Source organism: Notolepis coatsorum, assembly GCF_963971535.1.
Source record: "Notolepis coatsorum genome assembly, chromosome: 4".
NCBI classification, from domain to species: domain Eukaryota; kingdom Metazoa; phylum Chordata; class Actinopteri; order Aulopiformes; family Paralepididae; genus Notolepis; species Notolepis coatsorum.
Window position 1 is genome coordinate 175,079,102 of NC_140168.1, and position 25,620 is coordinate 175,104,721.

The 25,620-nt window shown below is 47.2% G+C and overlaps 1 protein-coding gene across 2 annotated transcripts in view; it reads left to right on the forward strand.

Annotated features, from left to right (window-relative positions):
* Positions 1–236: 236 nt before the first annotated feature.
* ltb4r2a (leukotriene B4 receptor 2a) overlaps positions 237–25,620 on the forward strand; it is a 39,356-nt gene continuing 13,972 nt past the window's right edge. For both annotated transcript variants that reach the window (XM_084312679.1, XM_084312680.1), the window contains exon 1: positions 237–404. The gene's annotated coding sequence lies outside the window, so the exon portion shown is untranslated. The remainder of the gene's footprint in view (positions 405–25,620) is intronic.

The window sequence follows — 25,620 nt, forward strand, 5'->3', positions numbered from 1 at the left end:
GTGTGTGTGTGTGTGTGTCTGTGTGTGTGTGTGTGTGTGTGTGTGTGTGTGTGTGTTATAACTGTGGCTGCCATGTAATCTACATTAGACAGATGTCCTAACTAAGGAATGGTGCAGGTGGGACACTTTGACTGACAGTGCCGAGACAGAGGCCCGGTGAGAGAGACACACCTTCCTCTCTACACCACATGCTCTGACAAGCATGACAGCTTCATGAAAAGACGGAGAGAGGGAAAGAGAGGGGGACAGAGAGGAGAGTGAGAGTTGTTACAGGGGGAAGGAGAGAGTTTACCGAAGAGGAAGAAAGACCAACCTCGCCGCTAGCTTAGAACCAGCGTTCTTTTAACTGGCCCAGACGTCGATGATTCCGTTTCTCTCTCCGTTGCCATTCGGTTGATTTAAAGGTGAGTATACGACTCGTTCTCTCACTCCTTACAACTGTCAACGAGCGTTCGGGGATGGGGGGGGGGGGGGGGGGGGGGGGGGGGGGGGGGGGGGGTTTGATTGGAAATTGTATTAACAGATTGCAGAATGGGTACAAAATACAATACAGTACAGCTCAATACACACAATTGTTAAGGGGATGCAGACCAGAGAAAGACTTTCGTCTTGTTTACATCAGGGTCCCCCATTTTCAATTCATCATAATTTCGTCTCTGTGTATAGAACAGCATCCAGAAACGGACATCGGATCTATAAAGACAAAAATAAACAGAGTGGAAACGAGATAAATTGTGTGCCACATAGATGTGAACAGGCGTGTTCGGTGGAACTGTGGATGAGTCACGTTCAACAGCAGCACACCTTTTTTGTTTTGTCAGTCAGGTTTTACAGGCAGTTGATTACAAAGCCCCGTCCTGTGTTTTTGATGCCGTATCAGTGTAAGGGATATACAGAGTTGACTATATATCAATGGTAAATACGCAATTTGTAACTTTATTAACCCATTGTAAATCAGAATATAGATCTGTCTTACTCCAGTGTTTATAAACATAACCGGTTACAGCCACACATTACAGCGAATACAATAAAAACCTCTTGCCTATATTAGTCCTTGTATCAAGAGCCAAGTCAATCAAACTAGTCAAGTCAAGTCAAGAGTTTTAATTGTCACGGCATACAGGTATACAATGAAATGCGGGTGGTCTTGCCCGCAACGATGTGCAGTACAGTGGTACATATAATAGAATCAAAAGAAGGAAACAACATTGTGCAGTAACAGGTAGCAGGTAACATGGAGTGACATCTCGGTATCTGTACATAGTTATTTACAGAGCATGTGGGACATGCTAGTTAGCTTTGGTAGTGCAATACACTGTTCCTGTTATTCTAATTTAAAGTGTCCTTTCCTTTGGCCATAAGTGTGCGTGTGTGCGACATGAGTGTGTGCCCGCTCATGTTAAAGTGTTAAGTGGCTGCTCGTGTGTGAGCGTGCACAGTGTGCGTGTCGTGTGTGTGTTCATGTGTGCTTGTGTGTGGACAGTTCAATGTTCTGAGCACTCAATGTTCATTGTTCATGGCAAACTAGACTTATTCCTTGTGTTTTGGTTATGGGGTCTATCCCTTTGTTTATGTTTGGATCACTGATGCGGCCTTTAATTAAAGCTGCTCCCACTCTCAGCCCATTCTGAGCATTAAATCTCTGCTTTTCTAAGGTAAAGCCATCACTCAACAAAATTACACAGTATCTGTATATCTGCCCCCCCACCCTCTCTCTCTCCTCTCTCGCTCTCTCTCCTCTCTTCTCTCCCCTCTCTCTCTCTCCTCTCTCCCTCCTTTCGCGCTCTCTCTGGTTTGGTTAGGAGGTGTTTGTGTGTGTGTGTGAGAGAGAGAGAGAGAGAGAGAGAGAGAGAGAGAGAGAGAGAGAGAGAGAGAGAGAGAGAGAGAGAGAGAGAGAGAGAGAGAGAGAGAGAGAGAGACAGAGGGAGTTCAAGATTGAGTATTGTCATGTTTGCATGCATATGGCTGTAGGGCGTGTTCTTTTAACAACGTAATAGTTAAGATATGTTGGACAAGCACTGACATGCTACTAAGAACTAGTTCTTATGGCAACCAGTATGTGATACATGCAAATACGTATAAATTGATGTACTGCAAAAACATCCTGTATACATTTTGCTGTATAATTCATTCAAACCTTTATTTATTCTCAAAGGACAATTGAGGTCACCCTCATTTTCAATGTCGTCGAGACTTTACAGACATTTCAATGCTTACATTTATAAAAAAAAAAATACAATATAATAATAATAAATAATAATAACTATCTAGCACCTTTCACACATGGACCGCAGCCCAAAGTGCCTCACAGCAAATAGTATAAAATGAACATAGGTATAACATTTGTATACAGTTGACAGAATAAAAATAATGCATGAAGTGCAGACATAAGAATAGGTATAAAAAACAATAATAAGAGATCTGGAGATCTATCGGGATTTAGGATAAATTGGCCGAAGTCGGCCTTCCTCCCACTTAACGCCCCTGCAAAAAGAAACATAACCCTTCCAAAAGAGATACAGATGGTAAAACAATTTAGATGTTTGGGAGTTGAGATATTCCCCACCATAAGCCAAACGGTGAAGCACAATTACATAAAATCCAAAACAAAATCAAATACGACCTTGTCAAGTTCAAGTTCAAGTTCTTTAATAGTTGTCATACAGAAGTACAGAATACTTTCATACAAAATGCTTCTTACTGTTACGCTCCAGAGACTGTGCTAGACAAGATAGTATCAAATAACATAATAACATAATATAGCATGAATTTAGAAGAAGAAAATGAGGTCACAGTGTTCGGTATAGACATATGTACAATGTTCTGAGTTACCATATAATATACAATACACAATACTATGCAGTGTACTAATGTACAGTACTATCTAGTGCAAAGCAGAAATGGGACGAGGCACAATTTTAGGTACAATTTACAGTAAGGTGTACGAGTTGTAGTGCAATCCTTCATCCATAAATATAAAGTGTGGGGAGTGGGTGCTACAGTGTGTTTGTTTAAAGTGGGTGTGTGCTATAAGTGTGTGGAGTGGGTGCTACAGTGTGTTTGTTTAAAGTGAGTGTGTGCGTGTGGATGTGTGTGCTATGTGCGTTTGGTGGTTGTTGTTGTGTAGTGTTCATTCATTGTTCGTTTAGCAGCCTGATGGCCTGGGGATAGAAGCTTCTTCTGAGTCTTTCTGTGCTCGCCTTGAGACTCCTGTATCGCTTGCCTGACCGCAGCAGTTCAAAGAGGCAGTTGTTCGGGTGACTGGAGTCTTTAATGATTCTCTTAGCCTTGCCCTTGCAACGCTTGTAGTAAATGTTCTGGAGGGTGGGGAGCCCCCCTCCAATTGTGCGTTCGGCTGAACGTGTCACTCTTTGTAGTCTGCTTTGGTCTTGTGCAGTGCTATTCCCAAACCAGGAGGTGATGTTGCCGGTCAAGATGCTCTCTATTGTACATGAGTAGAAGTTCTTAAGGATCTTCTGGCTGACTTGGAACTTCCTTAGGCGCCTGAGGAAGTAGATGCGTTGTCGTGCCTTCTTCACAACACTGTTAATGTGTGTGGTCCATGTCAAGTCCTCGGATATGTAGGCTCCGAGGTACTTAAAGCTGTTGACTCTCTCAACCGGTGCCCCGTCGATGCTGAGGGGGCTGTAGTCCTTGACCCCCGACCTCCTGAAGTCCACAATCATCTCCTTTGTTTTGCTGACGTTCAGGGAGAGGCTGTTTTCCTGGCACCATCCCGCCAGGACCTTGACCTCTTCCAGGTAGGCCCTCTCGTCGTTGGCAGAGATCAGGCCCACCACCACTGTGTCGTCAGCAAATTTGACGATTGTATTGCTACTCCGCTGAGCCACACAGTCGTGTGTGTACAGGGAGTAGAGGAGGGGACTCAGAACACAGCCCTGGGGGGCCCCTATGTTGAGGGTGATGGATGAGGAGGTGCAGTTGCCTGCTCTCACCACCTGGGGTCTGCCAGTCAGGAAGTCCAAGACCCACTGGCAGAGGTCATAGCCCAAGCCCAGGTCCCTGAGCTTGGCTATGAGTATGGAGGGGACTATGGTATTGAATGCCGAGCTGTAGTCGATGAATAGCATTCTCACATAGTTCCCCTGCCTCTTGTCCAGGTGTGATGCTGCTGTGTGCAGCACATGGGATATGGCGTCCTCCGTGGACCTGTTGGGGCGGTATGCAAATTGCAGGGGGTCCATGTTGATGGGGAGGGAGGAGCAGATGTAGCCCTTTACTAGCTTCTCAAAGCACTTCATGGCTATGGAGGTGAGAGCTACAGGGCGGTAGTCGTTGAGGCAAGCAGGCTTGGATTTTTTGGGTACAGGGATAATAGTGGACTTCTTCAGGCAGGTGGGGATGACAGCCTGTTCTAAGGACAGGTTAAATATGTCAGTGAATACTGGGGCCAGTTGGTCGGCACAGACTTTTAGGACGCGGCCGGGGATGCCGTCTGGACCTGCTGCCTTCCTGATATTCACTTTTTTAAAGGTCCGCCTCACCTCATGCTCTGTTACCCTGAACACTGCGCCTCCATCAGCAGCCGACCCCCCCCCCCATTGCCGAGGCTTGTGAGCTGGTGTTGTTATTACCAGCATCAAACCTCGCATAGAAGGTATTGAGGTCATTTGCTAAGGAGATGTCACTGTTCAGTTTGAGGGAGGCGCCTTTGTAGTCTGTCATCGTTTTGAGCCCCTGCCACATAGCTCTAGAGTCAGCTTGTTCAAACTGGAGTTCAATTTTATCCCTGTAGCGTCGTTTGGCCTCTGACACTGTCCTCCTTACGTTGTATCGCGCCACCTTGTGGTCATTCATGTTGCCTGCCTCTAGGCCGTCGTTGTATGCTTTGGTGCGCTCTCTCAGAGCTTCACGGACGGATTTGTCTACCCAGGGTTTTTGATTTGGGTAAACTTTCATTTTGGTAGTGGGGATTGTTTCTTTCACCCTAGTACAAACATAGTCCAGCACTGTCTCCGTGTAGACATTAATGTTATCTGTGTCGCGGAACACATTCCAGTCTGTGTGGTGAAACACTGACCGGATCGTCTCCTCTGACGTCACATCCCATTTCTGCACCTCTCGCGAGACTACGGGAGTACTTTTAATTCTCTGTCTGTACTTTGGTGAAAGAAAGATGGATGCGTGATCTGACTTACCAAAGCCACTATCAGAATGAGCCTTGTCAGGTGGTCGAAACTTAAAAACTCATTACAGGCACGTATATCAATAATCAAGATGGACGTCCTACCTAGAATCAACTTCTTCAGCTCAATGCTACCGTTACCCCCTCCAAAGGGTTACTGGAAAGAATTACACTCCTCCACATACAAATTTATTTGGAATAACAAACCACCACGTATAAAAAGATCCACCGCACAGAGAAACAAAGCAGACGGAGGTATGGCATTTCCAGATTTCTACCACTACTTTAAGGCGTACACTTTAAGACCACTAACAACATGGTTTGATCCCCAAGCATTAGTATCCTGGAGAAATTTAGAAGAAAATATAGTAGCTCCACATAAGCTGAAGGGCATAGTATACACCAAATTACCAATTAAGCAATGCGAACGGAAATTTGGCCCCATAATCACTCATGCGATCCGGATATGGCGCGAAACACAAAAAAAGGATTCTACCCTACATAAATGGCATAATCATACTCCCTTATTCAATAACAATGCACTCTGGATAGAAAAACAACCTATAAGATTCCCTAGATGGGAAAAGCAAGGCATACACTCATTAGGAGACGTCTTCAATAAACATGGTTTTTGTAGTTTCAATGAAATACGCAAAAAAAATTATCTCGCCAAGTCCACATATTACTTTTACGCACAGTTATTGGCATGTTTGAAGGCTCACGGTGTTCCATTAAATATACCAATTGTACACCACAGATACCACAAATTCTTCTATGAAAGAGAGACATCAAGAGGTTTTGTTTCAGATTTTTATCATCAATTACTAACGTCCTCATATGAAACCCTCCACCTAGACTCCGTCTGGAGGAGGGATATACCAGACCTGGAAAGTGATTTTGATTGGCAAGAAGCCTGGGCAAATATTCGATTCACATCAAGGAACCCGGACCATCAACAAATCAATCTTAACTATATTCACAGGACATACTTGACTCCTATAAGACTGAAAAAAAATGGGTCTTATACAAGACTCCAAATGCTCCTTATGTACAAATGGGGACGAGGGGACATTTATGCACATGTACTGGGACTGCCCACCAGTTAAGATATTCTGGAAAGAGGTGACCCAGCAACTATCAAACCTCTTAAATTGGAATATACCTGTACACCCCTCTGTACTACTGCTGAATGATGTTTTTGAGTGTGCAGTACATCCACAGCTAAAGAGGGTATCACAGTGGCTAAAAAGCTGATAGCATCACGATGGTTCCAACCGGAAAAAAATTGCCGAAAGGTCTGGATTATTACATATCTCGATGTGATCTATCAAGAAATATCTACAGCAAGAATTTTGGGTCTCAATGAATCCAAAATTACATTGTGGTTAGAAGTGGTGGAGAAAATAAAAGCTAGCATATAATGGTAATGTCTGGTTAGGAGCGAGGGAAAATGGATGGATTATCCAATGGGGGGTCCGGAAGGGGGGGGGGGTACGAGCTGGAGCATATGTGTGTAGGTTTTTAGATAACAGGTATTAGGGGTATATCCTATATAAGACAATTAACTAAAATGTGATTTCATTGGATGTGCACTGACAACTAATGCTTGTATATCTTATCGTGTGTTGTCATGTTTGTTTATGTGTTTGTTTAAAAAATAATAAAAAAATAAAATACAAAAAAAACAAAAAACAATAATAATAATATATTAATAAATGTATATATATATCAAAATGGTGAATGGCTCAGCCCTTGAATTTAACAGCCCTCATTACCAATATGCAGAGGTCTTTCATGATCTGGGGCGGTAGCTCTCACCTCCATAGCCATGAAGTGCTTTGAGAAGCTAGTAAAGGGCTACATCTGCTCCTCCCTCCCCATCAACCTGGACCCCCTGCAATTTGCATACCGCCCCAACAGGTCCACGGAGGACGCCATAGCCCATGTGCTGCACACAGCAGCATCACACCTGGACAAGAGGAAGGGGAACTATGTGAGAATGCTATTCATCGACTACAGCTCGGCATTCAATACCATAGTCCCCTCCAAACTCATAGCCAAGCTCAGGGACCTGGGCTTGAACTATGACCTCTGCCAGTGGGTCTTGGACTTCCTGACGGGCAGACCCCAGGTGGTGAGAGCAGGCAACTGCACCTCCTCATCCATCACCCTCAACATAGGGGCCCCCCAGGGCTGTGTTCTGAGTCCCCTCCTCTACTCCCTGTGTGGCTCAGCGGAGTAGCAACACAATCATCAAATTTGCTGACGACACAGTGGTGGTGGGCCTGATCTCTGCAAACGACGAGAGGGCCTACCTGGAAGAGGTCAAGGTCCTGGCGGGATGGTGCCAGGAAAACCGCCTCTCCCTGAACGTCAGCAAAACAAAAGGAGATGATTGTGGACTTCAGGAGGTCGGGGGTCAAGGACTACAGCCCCATCAGCATCGACGGGGCACCGGTTGAGAGAGTGAACAGCTTTAAGTACCTCGGAGCCTACATATCCGAGGACTTGACATGGACCACACACATTGACAGTGTTGTGAAGAAGGCACGACAACGCCTCTACTTCCTCAGGCGCCTAAGGAAGTTCCAAGTCAGTCAGAAGATCCTTAAGAACTTCTACTCATGTACAATAGAGAGCATCCTGACTGGCAACATCACCTCCTGGTTTGGGAATAGCACTGCACAAGACCGAAGCAGACTACAAAGAGTGACACGTTTAGCCGAACGCACAATTGGAGGGGGGCTCCCCACCCTCCAGAACATTTACAACAAGCGGTGCAGGGGCAAGGCTAAGAGAATCATTAAGGACTCCAGTCACCCGAACAACTGCCTCTTTGAACTGCTGCGGTCAGGCAAGCGATACCGGAGTCTCAAGGCGAGCACAGAAAGACTCAGAAGAAGCTTCTATCCCCAGGCCATCAGGCTGCTCAACGAACAATGAACACTACACAACAACCATCAAACGCACATAGCACACACATCCACACGCACACACTCACTTTAAACAAATACACTGTAGCACCCACTCCCCACACTTTATATTTATTGATAAAGGATTTGCACTACAACTCGTACACCTTACTGTAAATTGTACCTAAATTGTACCTCATCCCATTTCTGCTTTGCACTATATAGTATTGTATATTAGTACACTGCATAGTATATTGTATATTATATGGTAACTCAGTTACGTCTATTCTGCATCGAACATTGTACATATGTCTATACTGAACACTGTGACCTCATTTTCTACTTCTAATTTACATGCTATACTATGTTATTTGATACTTATCTTGTCTAGCACAGTCTCTGGAGCGTAACAGTAAGAAGCATTTTGTATAAAAGTATTCTGTACTTCTGTATGACAACTATTAAAGAAACTTGAAACTTAAACTTGGGGATTCAAAATCATAATTGTAAATGGGAAACTCAATCAGATTTTTTATTCTTGAGGCATTTGACTATCATGTACTGCTAATCCCTTTAGAGCGAGTACAAAAGCTCTGTGTATACGCACGTGCACGTTACACATGGGTTTGTGCTGTGTGTAAAATGCTGTGTGTAACATGCTGTGTGTAACATGCATGTATGAATATGTATTAAAAATAGATAGATAGATAAAGAAAATATCTTCAGCATCTCTAGAATATTTGCTGCCACACGCATGTCTGGTCTCGTTGTTAAGGAATTAGGGAGTTCTCGTTTAAACCTGTTCCACTTGCGCCACCCTCCCACTCACTAATCGGAAATGTATACTTCTGTTGTTCAGAGGGAGATCTATGCCCAAAAAATAATAATAGTGTCGGGATCAAAATCTGTGATGTCCTCTCATTTGGTTTATATTTAATCTGTGGCTATCTACTGTATCTACCTACCTCCCTCTCTCCATCTCTCTCTCTCTGTGGCTATCTATCGACCTACCTCCCTCTCTCCATATCTCTCTCTGTGGCTATCTATCGACCTACCTCCCTCTCTCTCTCTGTCTCTTTCTCTCCCTCTCTCTCTCTCTCTTTCTCTCCCTCTCTCTCAACCCCATGCTTGGTGTGTTTGCTCTAGCACTGACACATGCTTCTTGCGTGTGGCCATTCCAAGGTTATTATAGTTAACTCAAATGAAATTAGACCTTAAAAAACAAAACAAAACAACGAAAACTAACTGGAACGATATAGTGTACTTACAAGACTAACCAAAATAGAATGAAAATATACAGAAAATGTCTTTAGTTTTGGTCAAATTTGTCACCACGGCAACCATGGGGAGGCATTGGTGCATGATACTTATAGAGACTGAGACGTCTACATGACGGTTAGTCAATTGCCTTCACAAAGTGATGTGTTTGTATGACACAATACCTATTCTGAATACCCCTCATATCACACAAACAACTAAAACAAATACTGAAACTAATAAAAACTCAAGGGATAAAGACAAAGCTAACCCACTCTGGAAACTGAATTGAAAACAAAACAAAAATAAATAAACTGTAACTGAGGGGTTACAATACCCTGACTGTATTAAAGATTGTGATAGATTAAACCACTGCTAGGTATGTACTTAATTACTGGCCAGACAGTACATCGAATATAGATGGTGAACACTCATAAGAACACGGCATTGACAAAGAAATAGTATTTGAGGGTATTTTATTATTATGCAACATTAGGTTACAGAATGAGAATTAGGGTCGCGCTTGTATGGTGAAGAATATGCATAAAGTCAGTCAGTAGCATGAGTCACTGGGAATAGCAGGATTCCTACGATGGGTCTAGGTTGACGCCACCTGGCGTATAATAGCAATTATAGAAGGCAACGCTGGTACCGCCTGGAGACACTGGGTTCCTCTCAGAGTTGTAAGTTCTAGAGGATAAAGGAATGTTCGGATACTCAGTCTGATTCAATGAAGAATAAAGGGACTCCACGTACAGAAGTCAGTCCTTGTAAATCCAACGATCAGCAGCAAAAGCAATAACTGTAATCCAAAATAAATGCTCGATAGCAATGATGACAGCTAGCCGGCCTCTGTCCATGAGGCCAGCCCGAGTGCAATCCTCACGAGGTTGAATCCCAAACGATAGTGGAAATCAACGATGCTCTTCTCCGGGTAACACGCTCCAAATCAATACAATCCAACCAGCAATGGTTCTGCAATCGCCGCCGCTGGTTCTCCTGTGCACATGTCCAACGGCTCTCCGACTAGGCCTCCCCGGGTGCCGGCGACGTACCTAGGCCACACACCCTGGCTAAGGTTCACTAGCTAAACACGACGAACCGCCGGGTGATGCTACACACGAACGAACTGGGTTGCACGACATACAATAAACGAACGACCATTTACCTCACACTAAACTAGGTCGAACTTGACGTTACTGCACCAAACTCCGACACCCCACCATTCTATTCGCACATGTTCTCAACGCACGGTTGCTCACTTCACACAGACAGACTTTAGACGAACTGCCACACTGCTTGTTTAGACGAACGAAGTGCTGCTGTGCGCACCTTGCGCCGTATATATACTTAAGTGATTATCTAGTCCCAGACCTCAGTTCTTGTCTGGGATCAATACGCTGTCTCCGGGCATGTTACGACATGCCTGAGCTTGTCTTTGAACCTGACGTTGGGGGCTTGCGAGCTGGCGCCTAGGGCGCTATCCAATAAGGAGAGCGAATATTACTATGGTTCGAACGCAGGTAAAGGGATATACCGTGTATATATAAATAATATACAAAGTATATAAACAATAAAGGTAGATTCTCAGCTTTAATCTGGCCCTTCACAACAGCCGCCTCCTAATTAGTCCGCACCTAATTAGTTAAGGGAGACAGATTAATAGTCCAGTCAACTGCTCAATGTCTGTTGTGAGGAGTAGGGCAATCTACAAAGTCAGTGGGTCATGATCGTCATCAGGGGAGTCAGGGAGCCTCGGCAACTCTATCAGCCTCGCCACGGGTCGGGTGTAGGTCCGCCCTTGGACAATAACTTCTGCCGCTCTGACCTTCCCGTCGGCACCAGTGATCACTTTGCTTACGCGGCCGGCCGGCCACATAGCTCGGGGTAGTGACTGGTCTATGATCATAACGACTGTGTCCACTTGTAAGTTGTCTCTGTCCTTTACCCACTTCTGACGGGTTTGGAGAGACGGTAGGTAGTGGAGGAGGAAACTGTTCCAAAACTTGTCAGCCAATATTTGACTGTACCTCCACATTCTTCGGCCGTTCGCTTCTTCAGGTCTGTACACCGTCTGTGGAAGAGCAGGGTCCAGCCACCCCATCAAGAGAGTGTTGGGGGTGACTGGGTCGACATCTGCTACATCACTTGAGACGTAACCGAGGGGCTTTGAGTTCAATACTCCCTCGATCTCCGTGAGGACTGTCGTGAGGACTTCTTCCGCCACGGTCTGGGCCCCAAGCACGGCGTACAGAGCTGTCTTTATGGAACGTACTTCTCTTTCCCAGGTTCCCCCGAAGTGAGGGGCGTTCGGGGGGTTAAACTGGAATTCGATCTGATAGGGAGCGAGGTGGGTCTTAAGTTCTGGGCCCATGGCCTGGAAGCTCTCTCTCAGCTCTCTTTCTCCGCCTTTGAAGTTTGTCCCTTGATCAGACAACAACGTAGACGGTTTTCCTTTTCTTGATGTGAATCTCCGGAAGGACATGAGGAATGAATCCGTACTCATGGTCTGAAGGAGTTCTATGTGTACTGCTCGGGTGGTCATGCACTTGTATACAATGCCCCACCTCTTCTCTGTCCCTCTTCCTTTCTTCACGTAGAGCGGGCCGAAGCAGTCCACGCCCGTGGAGTGAAAGGGCTTCTCGCCGAGTCGGAGGCGGCAGGGAGGCAGGTCGGCCATCATGGGTATACTGGGCTGTGCTCGCCACTTGCGACAGTCTAGACAGGTCCGCTGGAAGCGTCGTAATGCTTCTCTTCCTTGCAGTATCCAGTAACGACGTCGGATCTCAGCGAAGACTCTCTCTGCCCCAGCGTGGTGCACATCCTCGTCGTATTTCTTTATGATGAGCTCAGTGACCTTGTGTCGGCTGTTGAGGACGATAGGATACTTGACGTCATCCGCTAAGTCCGGGGCCCGTCTCAGACGACCACCCACCCTGATGAGGCCATGGGTGTCGCGCTCAGGGGCCAAGTGGAGCAGTCTGCTGTCTGAACGGATTGGCTTTGTTCCCTGCAGGCAGTCTAGCTCATCGGGAAACGAGTCTCTTTGGGCTCGCTGTAGCAGAAGGAGTTCTGCCTCTGCGTAGTTCGATGCGTCAATGTCTGTAGTGGGGGGAACCTCAGGGTGGTGCCACAGGAATGTTTTTAGCTGCGCACTCTCAAAGGTTAGGCAGTCGTCTATGTTAGGGTCAGTGGGGACTGGGATGTGCGTCAGCCCACAGAACATAGATTTCTTGATCTCTGCCTCCTCTTGACTAGCCTCCCGTGGGGTGGGGGTAGGCCACTCCTCCTCCGGGAGCTTGAGGAACTCAGGACCGTCACTGTAGATATTGGGACGTGTGAGGTCATCTAGGGACATCCCCCGTGTGATGACATCGGCTGGGTTCTGTTTGGTGTCAACGTACCTACAGCACGCTGATCCTACCAGGTCTTGAATCTCTGTGACTCTGACTCCCACGAAGACCTTGTATCTACAAGAATCGGACTGGATCCATGTGAGTACGGTCATGGAGTCTGACCACAAGATTGTTCTTTGCACCGGGATGGTGAGTTCACGTTGGATTAACGTGGCGAGTTGCGCGCCTACCAGAGCTGCGCAGAGCTCTAGACGCGGGATCGATTGTTGCTTGCGGGGGGCTATTCTTGAGCGAGCCAGGATGAAGGCTGTGTGTATTTCTCCTCCCTCCTCTCGGGCCCGCAAGTAAGCCACCGAACCGTAGGCTACTTCCGAGGCGTCACTGAAGACGTGCAGGTCCATCTGGCACGTCTCCAGCCGCACTGTGGGTGGGAAGTAGCTCCGGCGTATGTTCACATTTTGGAGCGAGCTGAGTTCTCTCTCCCACTCTCTCCAGGTGGAAGCTAGGTGGTCAGGTATGGGGTCGTCCCAGCCCTGTTCCTTGTCCCACAGCTCTCGTACAATCATTTTCGCCCGAGTGGTGTAAGGTAGGATACACCCCAGCGGGTCGTATTGACTTGCGAGTGTTCTGTATACGCTCCGTCTGGTGGTCGGTAGAGGGGTCGACCTTCCCTGCTCCGGGGTCAGGGGTGTGTGCTTGTAATGGAGCGAGTCTGTTTTGAAGCGCCAGACTAGGCCCAATGTCATTTCCTGTGCTTCACCTGGGGTGGTCGCCATCCAGGTCTCGCTGCTTGCTGCCTTTGTCTCTGGGGAGAGGCTGCGAAGTACTTGAGGGTCACTGTTGGCCCACTGCCGGAGATCAAAGCCGCCTTTGATCAGTGAGGCGCGGAGCTTGAGCAGGAGGGCTTCGGCTTCTTCTGGCGTCGAGACGCTTTGCAGACAGTTGTCCACGTAGAAACTCCTCTCTACACTTTGTCTGACCTCCTCGTCAGCTTCAGGGTCTTCTGTCACATGTTTTTGTAGTGCGAATGTAGCACAGCATGGACTGCATGTGGTGCCGAAGGGGAGGACCTCCCATTGGTAGATGGATGGTTGCTCATCGTTGATCCTCTCTCTCCATAGGAACCGCAGCAGGGGCTTGTCCTCCTCCACTAGTCGCACCTGCAGGAACATCCCTTTGATGTCGCCGCTGATGGCCACCTTGTCTTGGCGGAAACGTAGTAGTATGCCGAGGAGAGAGGGGCCGAGTGTCGGGCCGGGCAAGAGTTCTTTATTCAGGTTCTGTAGTCCGATCTGGTAGCTGCAGTTGAATACAATGCGATCCTTGCCGTTGTGGTGGACCTTGTGGTGGGGCACGTACCAGGATTCAGTCGTCTGGTCGGCCTCTTGATTGTCAATTTTCTTTATGTGTCCCGCTGTGATCAGCTTGTCGATCTCAGCGCGGTACACAGTGGCTTGAGTGGGGTCCTTGGCTAGACGCCGCTCGGTGTTCAGTAGATAGCGTTCTGTCGCTTCTTTTGAGGCGTGGAGGGTGGGCATCCCCTCTCGCCTCAAGAGTGGAGTGGCGTATCTCATCACTCCGTCGACCTCGACTCTCTTTGTCTTCTGCTCGAGGAGGGCTATGGCATAAGTGTCTTCCTTTGAGCGAACAAGTTTCTTTTCATTCTTAAAGGGCATCGCGTCTAATGTCCATAGCCTCTCGACGTGCTGCAAGAGGGTGGTGTCGTCTTCGTTTATCCTCGTGTAGAGGCAGCGAGTGACAGGCCTATGTCGTGGCTGGTGAAGGCGTTAGTAATGCTATACCGCTTCTCGGGCTGCTCGACCGCTGCTATCGTGAAGGAGACATTTTCACCCTTTATGGTCTTTAGGTCTCTTCTAATGGTACGGATTGTCATTGTTTCTTCGGTACCCCACAGACCCAGCTGGGCTGCGGCGGATGCGAGGAGGAGAGTCTTTTCTGACCCATCATCTAGGACGGCGTAAGTGTCCATGACCTTGTCCTCGTAGCTTAGGAGCACTCGGACCACCTTCAAGAGCACTCGGGAGCTCCCGCTCTTCGCAGGGTCTATGTACATGACGTTCACTCTCGAGCTGCTTTGGGGTACGGGTCTCCTCTTGTTGCTGTCGTGCAGGACCTCCAAGTGGGCGCCGTCGCACTTGCTGCATCTTTTCTTTAGGCGGCACTCAGCTGCCATATGGCTGCGCGCGCAGCGGAAGCAGCGGCGGTTGGCTTTGATCCACTGACTCACCTCTTCAGCGGTCAGCTTCTTGAAGGTGTCACATTGAGACAGCCAATGTTCATTTTCACAGTACTGGCATGCAATCTTCCACTTTCCCTTCACGTGGGGGGTGCTGTGGTTCTTGTGCTGCGGCACTGACTCGGCCTGGTGCATAACTGTCACTGACCGGCGGTTATCATTGAACCTCCGCGGTCCATCTCTTGGGCTAGAGCCACTCCACACAAATGTGTCCAGTCGTAGACTGCTAACTTCCCTTGCGAGGAAAGCAGCCAGGTCTAGGAGGGATGGTTCTGGGCCGTTGGGGTCACGGTGGTCTTTCTGCCGCCGAAAACGCTCTTGACGGGCTGGAGGGAGCTTCTCCAGTAATCGCTCCACGTTAGAATTTGCATACAGTTCATATCTCCCCTTCTCCTTTTGGGACCCCAGCATCCCCACGAGGGATTGTACCTTGATAGAGAGGTCATCCAGTGCTCTATTGTCTTTGGCTGGGGGGAGGCGGTCGATATCTCGTATTTCTTGGATCACGTAATCCCATATGCGTCCATAGCGCGCGTCGAGGGCCACCAGAGCAGCGGAGTATGGGGTGCTTGAGTTGGAATATGCCAGCGCTATGTTATGCGCTCTGGGCACCTTGAGATGCTTGAGGAGGATGGCATATTTGTACGACTTGTCGTGGACATCGGACATTATAGTCTCTAAACACATGCGTAATTCTGTGTACTGTGCTCTGTCCTCGCGCGTAAAGTCTGGGAACGTCGGTGTGCCAAGGTAAGATGCCATGGATGGCTGGGACACCGATGAGCGTAGGGGGAGAGGCCTCCTGGGCGAGTCTCCCCGTACGGGTGGTCGTGGGTTAGTACTTGGTGGGTACCAGAGGCCGGGTCCCCAGGTGCTGTTCCTCGGTGCTGACTGTACGTCAAACTCACCCTTGAGTTGGGTCGGGGGTTTGTAGTGCAGTGACTCGGGGCTGAGGTCGGGGCTGTACTGGGCCTCCTGGTCCAAAGTATGTTCGTGCTGGTGGGCTTGATATCCCTCCTCTTCCTCTTCTAGGTCTTGGAGTCTTCTAGTTAGTCTCTCGGCGATGTAGGCCGATTCTTCCCGTTGGCTGGGTCTCGTATGGACCGGTCGGGGAGAGGGCTCGGAGACGTAGGCAGGTTCTTCCTGTTGGCCGGGTCCCGGGTTGCTTTGTCGGGTAGGGGAAGGTGCCCTAGACCCTTGTCGTGATGATCTCCGGGAGCTCCGTGCGGAGAGAGGGGGTGTCGCCCTGGCGATCAATTGTTCTATCATCTGCGCCTGCAGCCGGTCGCGCTCTGCTTCGCGCTGTGCATTGGCGTGTTCTCGCTGGATGTTCTCTTCCGTCTGAAGGCGCCTCTCCTCCAGTCTGATGCGGTCGTACTCACTCCGTTGTTGCGCCTGGAGGCGCTCTCGTTCCGCTGCAGAGTGTTCGCGCTCGCTTAGTTGTTGCGCCTGGAGGCGCTCTCGTTCCGCTGCAGAGTGTTCGCGCTCGCTTAGTTGTTGTGCCTGGAGGCGCTCTCGTTGTTCGCGCTCGCTCAGTTGTTGCGCCTGGAGGCGCTCTCGTTCCACAGCAGAGTGTTCGCGCTCACTTAGTTGTTGCGCCTGGAGGCGCTCTCGTTCCGTAGCAGAGTGTTCGCGCTCACTAAGGGCTTGTGCTTGGAGTTGCGCGTGGAGGCGCTCTCGTTCCGTTGCAGAGTGTTCGCGGTCACTAAGCGTCTTTGCTTGAAGCCGGTCGCGCTCACCCTGGAGTCGGTCTCTTTCGGTTGAAGCTGTCAGCGTGGCGATCAAGGCTTGCGCCAGTCTCTGGTCCGCCTCGCTGGGGGATGACACTGACGGAGGTGATCGGGTGCTGACAGGGCTTGGTGGAGATCTGTTCTCCTGGCGCGCTCCGAGGTCTATCTCCTGAGGGCGGTACTCTTCTCTTGGTTGTGCGTCGGGGTCTATCCCTGGAGCGCTTTCTTTATCCTGGAGCGCTCTGGGGTCTATCCCGGTGACGCTGTCTGGAGGTATAGTCACGTCATGTCCCACTTGGTCCCCCCCGTGAGCTAAGTCAGTTTCGTTTGAACCCACTGGGGTCTCTACTGGCAGGGCCGCCAAGTCGATAGGATTGGGCATGCTTAAACTATCCGTTTTATCCGTATTTAACCCTTTTAGGTCGCAGGGCTTGTTTGGACCCGTGGGCGGAGAACAAAGGGATTTAGAATGACTCATAAATGCTCTGGAAGTCGCGCTTTTCAGAAATCTGTAAAAATAGAAAAATTACAATTTCGAGTGCTTTGAGATTTACTATATATGTCTCCTTACTTGCTAAACATAATACGATTTGTAAATACGTTTAATTCTTGCTAGATGGTATGCTTGTAATTATCTGCGTTTGCCAGAGAACTACAGCGCGTCACGAAACGCACGTCACGCACGCGCGCACACACACAAGAGAAGCGTGTGCGCTGTGAATAGGTGTTAGACCCCCGTGCAGAGGTGAGAGGTATCAGAGACTCGCTACCCCCCATCCAAATTCTAAACAACAGATCGGCATCGGCTTTTCATAATATGTATGAAATATCTCTTGCAATAATATCCACGGGACACTGAGCTGCTTCGCAGAATAATGTGGTGTGTGTGTATGTGTGTGTGTGCGCTGAGACGCAGCGTCAAGACGAAACTTGTGTCGAGTCTGCTTCTATGTGCAACAGAAACTCTGCAGCATCCTCGACAGTCCTGTATACCCACGTCGCGCTAAACATTAACTAAGTATGGCAGAGTGCGTTGTGTATATGAGTTATGAATAGCATCGATGCGCTTTGTGAAGGAAAGATGACGTCGCCTCTCTCTCTCTCTCTCTCTCTCTCTCTCTCTCTCTCTCTTCTGTCTGTCTGTCTGTCTGTCTGTCTGTCTGTCTGTCTGTCTGTCTGTGTCTGTCTGTCTGTCTGTCTGTCTGTCTGTCTGTCTGTCTGTCTCTCTCTCTCTCTCTCTCTCTCTCTCTCTCCTCTCTCTCTCTCTCTCTCTCTCTCTCTCTCTCTCTCTCTCTCTCTCTCTCTCTCTCTCTCTCTCTCTCTCTCTCCTCTGTTGTGGGTGTGGTTTTCAATTGCAAATATAGCACTTAGAGGGAAATACCAGAGTCAATGGCCCATGATTAGTTATGCAGATAGGTGTATATTTTCTTTGGTAAACAATATTGTCACAAGGAAAGATGCAGACCAGAGAAAGACTTTCGTCTTGTTTACATCAGGGTCCCCCATTTTCAATTCATCAGGACATACATGACATACAGATAGTCAGTACTGCTACATCTATACATTTATGACATACCAGATTTGCAAATACAGTACTGTTTGCGATACAGAAGGAGATGTTTGAGTAGAAAGCCTTGGTCCAGTAGAGTATCCAATGTAATAAAAAAAGTAGAGAGGTGAATACATACCTGTTTTCCCAGTTGGAATGTTCTTATTATGATGCCACTGTGAAGCAGCTTAGATTAGACTCTCTGCCCAGCATCCCTCATAGTCATATTTCTCTGAATCCATCCATGTGGTACTGATACAATAGTGCATATTCAGAGAGAGATATAGGGAGAGGGAGAGAGAGCAAGACACACACTCTCTCGCTCTCTCTCTCTCTCTCTCTCTCTCTCTCTCTCTCTCTCTCTCTCTCTCTCTCTCTCTCTCTCTCTCTCTCTCTCTCTCTCTCTCTCTCTCTCTCTCTCTCTCTCTCTCTCTCTCTCTCTCTCTCTCTCTCTCTCTCTCTCTCTCTCTCTCTCTCTCTCTCTCTCTCTGTTGTGGGTGTGGTTTTCAATTGCAAATATAGCACTTAGAGGGAAATACCAGAGTCAATGGCCCATGATTAGGTATGCAGATAGGTGTATATTTTCTTTGGTAAACAATATTGTCACAAGGAAAGATGCAGACCAGAGAAAGACTTTTGTCTTGTTTACATCAGGGTCCCCCATTTTCAATTCATCAGGACATACATGACATACAGATAGTCAGTACTGCTACATCTATACATTTATGACATACCAGATTTGCAAATACAGTACTGTTTGTGATACAGAAGGAGATGTTTGAGTAGAAAGCCTTGGTCCAGATCGACAGCAGCCATACGCTGGAATGAACCCTGGAAAACAGAAAAGGACCACGACACAGCTCCGCAGCCTATACGGTTCACACCAGCAAGAGAACCTGGACATAAACTCAACCCAAGCTGCAAGTATACACCACTGGACCTATTCAAATTGTACATAGACAACGATGCAGTGGAAACACTTGTCAGGAACACAAACAAAAAAGCTGCAAAGAGCAAGGCAAGTGGCAAAAAATATAAATGGACTGACATCAACACCAATGAGTTGTACACATTTTTCGGACTGATTCTCTACATGGCAATTCTGAAACTGCCAGGAGTACAACAGTACTGGAAAAAGAACACCATTTTCAGCATATCATTTCCACCCACTGTCATGGCAAGGGACAGGTTCCGAACGATATCTTGGAACGTCCACATGAGTGATCCGGACGAGGATGTTGTGAATGACAGAAAGAAGGGGACAGCAGACTATGACCGCCTGTTCAAACTGAAGCCCCTTATGGACACCATCAGGTCTGCATGCAAAGCGCTCTACCACCCCAGGCAAAACATTTCCATTGATGAGAGGATGGTTGCAAGCAAGGCCCATACTTCTATGAAGCAGTACATGAAAGCCAAGCCAACGAAGTGGGGCTTCAAACTTTTTGTTTTGGCTGACAGTAGCAATGGCTACACTACACTTCGGACTTTGCTGTTTACGCCGGGAAGTCAAAGTTCAAATCAGGCATTGGACTGGCGTATGACTCTGTCATGTCCCTGATAAAGCCAGCACACCTCAAGCAAGTACCCATGGGCAAGGGATATCATTTGTATGTCGATAACTTTTATACAAGTCCAAAGCTTTTCAGGGATCTGCATAGCCTAGGTGTCGGAGCATGTGGAACGTACAGAGACAACAGAAAAGAATGCCCCCGCACAGAGGTGAATGCTCTCAAAAAGAAGGATGCTAGGGGCACCATCAGGTGGCTACGTGATGGCCCACTGGTCTTTGTGAAGTGGATGGACACACGTGAAGTCTCTGTTTGCTCCACAATCCACGAGTCATTCGCTGGAAAAACTGTGCTGAGGAGAATAAAAAACAAGCGCAGTGAGACCTGGTCCATTGAGAACATTGCATGCCCAACACCTGTCCTGGAGTACAACAAGTACATGGGAGGCGTTGATTTGTCTGACCAACTCATCCAGTACTACTCTGCACACCACAAGACCATGCGATGGTACAGGACTTTGCTCTATCATTATCTGGACATTGCCGCCACTAACTCCTACCTTCTTCACATGGAGCTGTGCAGAGAGCAGCAGGTGCAGCCGATGACCCACCTGGTCTTCCAGCAGGAGCTGGTAGCTGAGCTGTGTGGCATCACAGTTGTACAGGTGCCAGTGGACAATCTACCCACAGCACCAGTGGACCGCCTACCAAGGAACCATTCACCTGTTGCGATCACGCAACAGGCAGATAAATCCCAGAAGGCCACGGCTGGCCGCCTGTTTTGCGTACATTGTAAGATGAAGACCCCCTGGAAGTGCGGTGAATGTGGTGTGGCCCTCTGTCTCATTCCAGACAGGAACTGCTTTTTCACATATCACTTAGTGTGATACAAAACAGGCAGATACAACCATGAGGAGACACCTATTTTTTTTTATACATGTGCATAATTTTATTTTTTTTGAGATTTTGCCTAAATTCATTGTGGTCGCGCTCTCTGCCAAATATCATATGAGGCACCTTGTATTACTATTGTAATCCAAAAGTGATATATAGGGTTGTTCATTGTACAATACAATTGATACAGTTGATGTTTCTTGTTGATTATTATTCTCTATGTGTTTTTAATAAAATTGTGTGATATTCTATTCCAGTTGTCTTTGGTCTTGTTTTCTCTGGTTATGATCATGTTATTAGTGTGTGTGTGTAAAAAAACTAATTAATAATATAATTATTATAAATGTCGCTCTCTCTCTCTCTCTCTCTCTCTCTTGAAATCTACAGTTACACATTGCTGTATTTAGTGAGGTAAATGAGTACAAGACATGTTTCACAGACACACACACACACATACACACACACACATACACAGACAGACAGACACACACACACATTTACATTTACACATTTACACATTACATTTACATCTAGTCTAGTTTGCTTATTTTTTTTTGATATGGTACAGTACTGTAGATACAGACACAGACACACACACACACAGAAACACACACACACACAGGCTAGGCCTCCTGCTGGGTCCATTCACTGGAATAACAAAGGAATGACTGGGCCTTTGCTCAGGTGTGAAATGGTGCTAGTGACAATGATCACATTGAATTCTGGGAGTGTAGTTCTCTCATCAGATAGCTGAATGAACTTGATTCTACTTCAAGTCCTATATTGAAAAGGTGTTAGGATTTTACCAGAATGTTTGATAGGACATTGATTGAAAACTATCGTCTCAAATTTGACAATTGATGGCTTATTTTGAAGGTATGAATCTGTAATTTTATATTATGTAACAAAAAAAAAGGGGGAAATTCTCAGGAGGAGGAGCTATTTAGGTTAGACTTCTAAGGGTTAACGTCTGTTTAGATAAGCTAGGGGGCAAAACGAAAGCGAAGTCCTCCAGATATGGAGGTAGCCGACATTTGCGCTGCGGGCGTTCTAGCTTGGGGGAGCCGCCTGGAGAGTGTTCACCGCTGGCCATGTCAATATTAATATTATATTAAATATTACTGATACCCTCCGGCTCGAAGGACCAATTGTAACTGAGGGGTTACAATACCCTGACTGTATTAAAGATTGTGATAGATTAAACCACTGCTAGGTATGTACTTAATTACTGGCCAGTAACTCTCCGACTAGGCCTCCCCGGGTGCCGGCGACGTACCTAGGCCACACACCCTGGCTAAGGTTCACCAGCCAAACACGACGAACCGCCGGGTGATGCTACACACGAACGAACTGGGTTGCACGACATACAATAAACGAACGACCATTTACCTCACACTAAACTAGGTCGAACTTGACGTTACTGCACCAAACTCCGACACCCCACCATTCTATTCGCACATGTTCTCAACGCACGGTTGCTCACTTCACACAGACAGACTTTAGACGAACTGCCACACTGCTTGTTTAGACGAACGAAGTGCTGCTGTGCGCACCTTGCGCCGTATATATACTTACGTGATTATCTAGTCCCAGACCTCAGTTCTTGTCTGGGATCAATACGCTGTCTCCGGGCATGTTACGACATGCCTGAGCTTGTCTTTGAACCTGACGTTGGGGGCTTGCGAGCTGGCGCCTAGGGCGCTATCCAATAAGGAGAGCGAATATTACTATGGTTCGAACGCAGGTAAAGGGATATACCGTGTATATATAAATAATATACAAAGTATATAAACAATAAAGGTAGATTCTCAGCTTTAATCTGGCCCTTCACAACAAAACAAATAAAAAATACAAAACTATAATAACCCTGGCATTCTGCCTCTGCTTCCTGTCTGTTTCACGGGTTAGACCTACTGTCTGTTTCAGGGGTTAGACCTACTGTCTGTTTCAGGGGTTAGGCCTACTGTCTGTTTCAGGGGTTAGACCTACTGTCTGTTTCAGGGGTTAGGCCTACTGTCTGTTTCAGGGGTTCGACCTACTGTCTGTTTCAGGGGTTAGACCAAGGGCGTAAGCTCTGTTGTGGGGGGGACACATTTGGGGGCATGATCAGTGGCGGAGGGGTGCTACGTATAGTTGTATGGTCGCGGGGGTGGGGGTAGAGTGGGTGAAGGGGGGGGGGGGGGGTCCCCCCCTTTTCGTAGATTTTTTTTAAATCAGTTGTGCAAGTCAATTTTGGTGAGTTGTTTCTATATAATTCACTTATGACAAGTCATAATGCCGTGCGAGACTCGGAACGTGCGTACTACGTTGTGTGTGAGAGAGAGAGAGAGGGAGAGAGAGAGAGAGAGAGAGAGAGAGAGAGAGAGAGAGAGAGAGAGAGAGAGAGAGAGAGAGAGAGAGAGAGAGAGAGAGAGAGAGAGAGAGAGAGAGAGAGAGAGAGAGAGAGAGAGAGAGATCGCGATCGCGATCGCGCTATTTATCACAGTTTCACACCAAACTGGGGAGGGGTGTTACAGTATGTAGCCTTTTTGAGCACACCTGAATACTGGGCTGTTGTTGATATGCAAAGACAGCTGTGGTACTTAGCGCCGGGTGCTCACCCGGCTACTTGACTTTGCATGACAATGGCTCAGAGATGGCCAAGCAGCCGTTTTCCTATAATAATAATAATTTAGGACCTGCTCCGAGGTCACCATTTGGCACACATGCGAACCATGCATACAATGCGTATCTGCGATTAACCCATCCCGTCGTCCTTCCCCCCCAAGGGCAGCCGGGAGCAGACAGGCGCCACGTGAGCCGCGCCAGGGGACCAATCCAAGTGCTCCTGTCCGTCTTCGTCAAGGACGCCACAGCGTTAGCGATCTTGTTGTTGTGCATGTTTTTCCATTGGGTTTGTCTTATCGGGGGGGGAAACCCTTGCGAGCACGGGGAGAACATGCAAACTCCACACAGAAAGGCCTGGGAGATACCCCACCTGGGTAACTGGCATCATGGAAACCTGGTCCCCAAGCGGGATTCGAACCCTGGACCTTCTTGCTGTGAGGCGACAGTGTTAACCACTACACCACCGTGCCGCTATCACGTCGCGTCACCGTTTATTATCGTGCAGGGGACACTAACTGCATTCTGAAAACATGCCGGGGACATGTCCCCGGTGTCCCCCCCCATAGTTACGCCCCTGGGTTAGACCTACTGTCTGTTTCAGGGGTTAGGCCTACTGTCTGTTTCAGGGGTTCAGCCTACTGTCTGTTTCAGGGGTTAGGCCTACTGTCTGTTTCAGGGGTTCAGCCTACTGTCTGTTTCAGGGGTTAGACCTACTGTCTGTTTCAGGGGTTAGACCTACTGTCTGTTTCAGGGGTTAGAACTACTGTCTGTTTCAGGGGTTAGGCCTACTGTCTGTTTCAGGGGTTCAGCCTACTGTCTGTTTCAGGGGTTAGACCTACTGTCTGTTTCAGGGGTTAGGCCTACTGTCTGTTTCAGGGGTTAGGCCTACTGTCTGTTTCAGGGGTTCAGCCTACTGTCTGTTTCAGGGGTTAGACCTACTGTCTGTTTCAGGGGTTTAGCCTACTGTTTGTTTCAGGGGTTAGACCTACTGTCTGTTTCAGGGGTTAGACCTACTGTCTGTTTCAGGGGTTAGAACTACTGTCTGTTTCAGGGGTTAGACCTACTGTATTTTTTTTAGGTACTGTAGCATTTTTAATTTTTTATTGTTTGTGTAAAACTTTTATTGTGGGGATTGTATTGCATGTATTCTTGTGTTTTTATATTGTATGTCTGTACTGTATGTGGCACCAAGACAAATCCCAATCAACCATGTGTTGAAATGGCAATAAAGTTTTCTATTCTATTCTATAATTAGCACCGTGCAATCCATTCTTTGTGGATCTAGCCCTGAGACTTGTTATGTGCGATGCTAGTCAGTCTCTGAGTTGTCTCGGAATGGATTTGGTAGCTTTTTTCTGCGTCTCCGTAGACCGTGCCGCCCCACCGTTTTAATGTCTTAGTGAAGATTGATTTATATGAAAACCGATTTATGTATAATTTAGCTAGCTCGCCAACGTTACTGTGATTAAAGCAAACTTAAAAAAAAGAATAAAAAAAGAAAAGAAAAATAATGTAAATTTTTTTAAATACATTTTTTTATTATTATTATTTTTTCTGGAGGAGCGGGGCGTCCCGTTGGCAATGGTAGGGGAAACACTGATACAATATACAATACAGAGTAAAATGAGTAACAGTGAGGTACAATGCAGAAATGAGATGAGGTACAAAACTTAGGGTAGGGTGATGTATGAATGTAGTGCAAATCTCTTTAATAATAGATACATATAAAGTGTGTTAAAGTGTCTAAAGTGAGTAAAGTGAGTGGTAAGGTGAGTGTTTGTTTAAAGTGAGTGTGCACATGTGGATGTGTGTGCACTGTGCAGTGAGTGTAGATGATGGGTTCTTACATAGTGTCATTGGGTCTCATTCCCTAACGAATTTAAGACAAAAAATTTCCTCTTAGGCAGATTTCTGCCCATTTAAGACATATTAGGGCTGGGAGCGCGAGTCCCCAAATTTTCCTGAGATCAGATTTGAGCGTGGCTGAGAGCAGATTTAAAGGCCAACTTGCAGGTTAAACCCTACTCTGCAATTATGGGTAGTTTACATCATTGGTATCTAATTTAATTATTTATTTTCTTCCATTTGACGCCGGAAATGCCACTCAGAAAGGGTTAAAAAGGTCCATGCACGAATAACATGCACGAGCAAATCTAAAAGCTTATCAGACGCTAGCACAGTCGTGACGTCACTTCAGGCAACTTATGCCTTATGCCCGTCCGGGTCATAGTACTACTGGATATATGGCGCTGGCTAACGTTAGCATTATGTCTACTGTCGTGAACCATTTTAGATCGGGGCATGTAGAGGAGTTTGGGGAACGAGTAAAATCATGTGCAGGTCCTCTTCTCAGACCTGTGGGGCAGGCAAAGCACTGCACACGCATCATGCAAGCTACACGT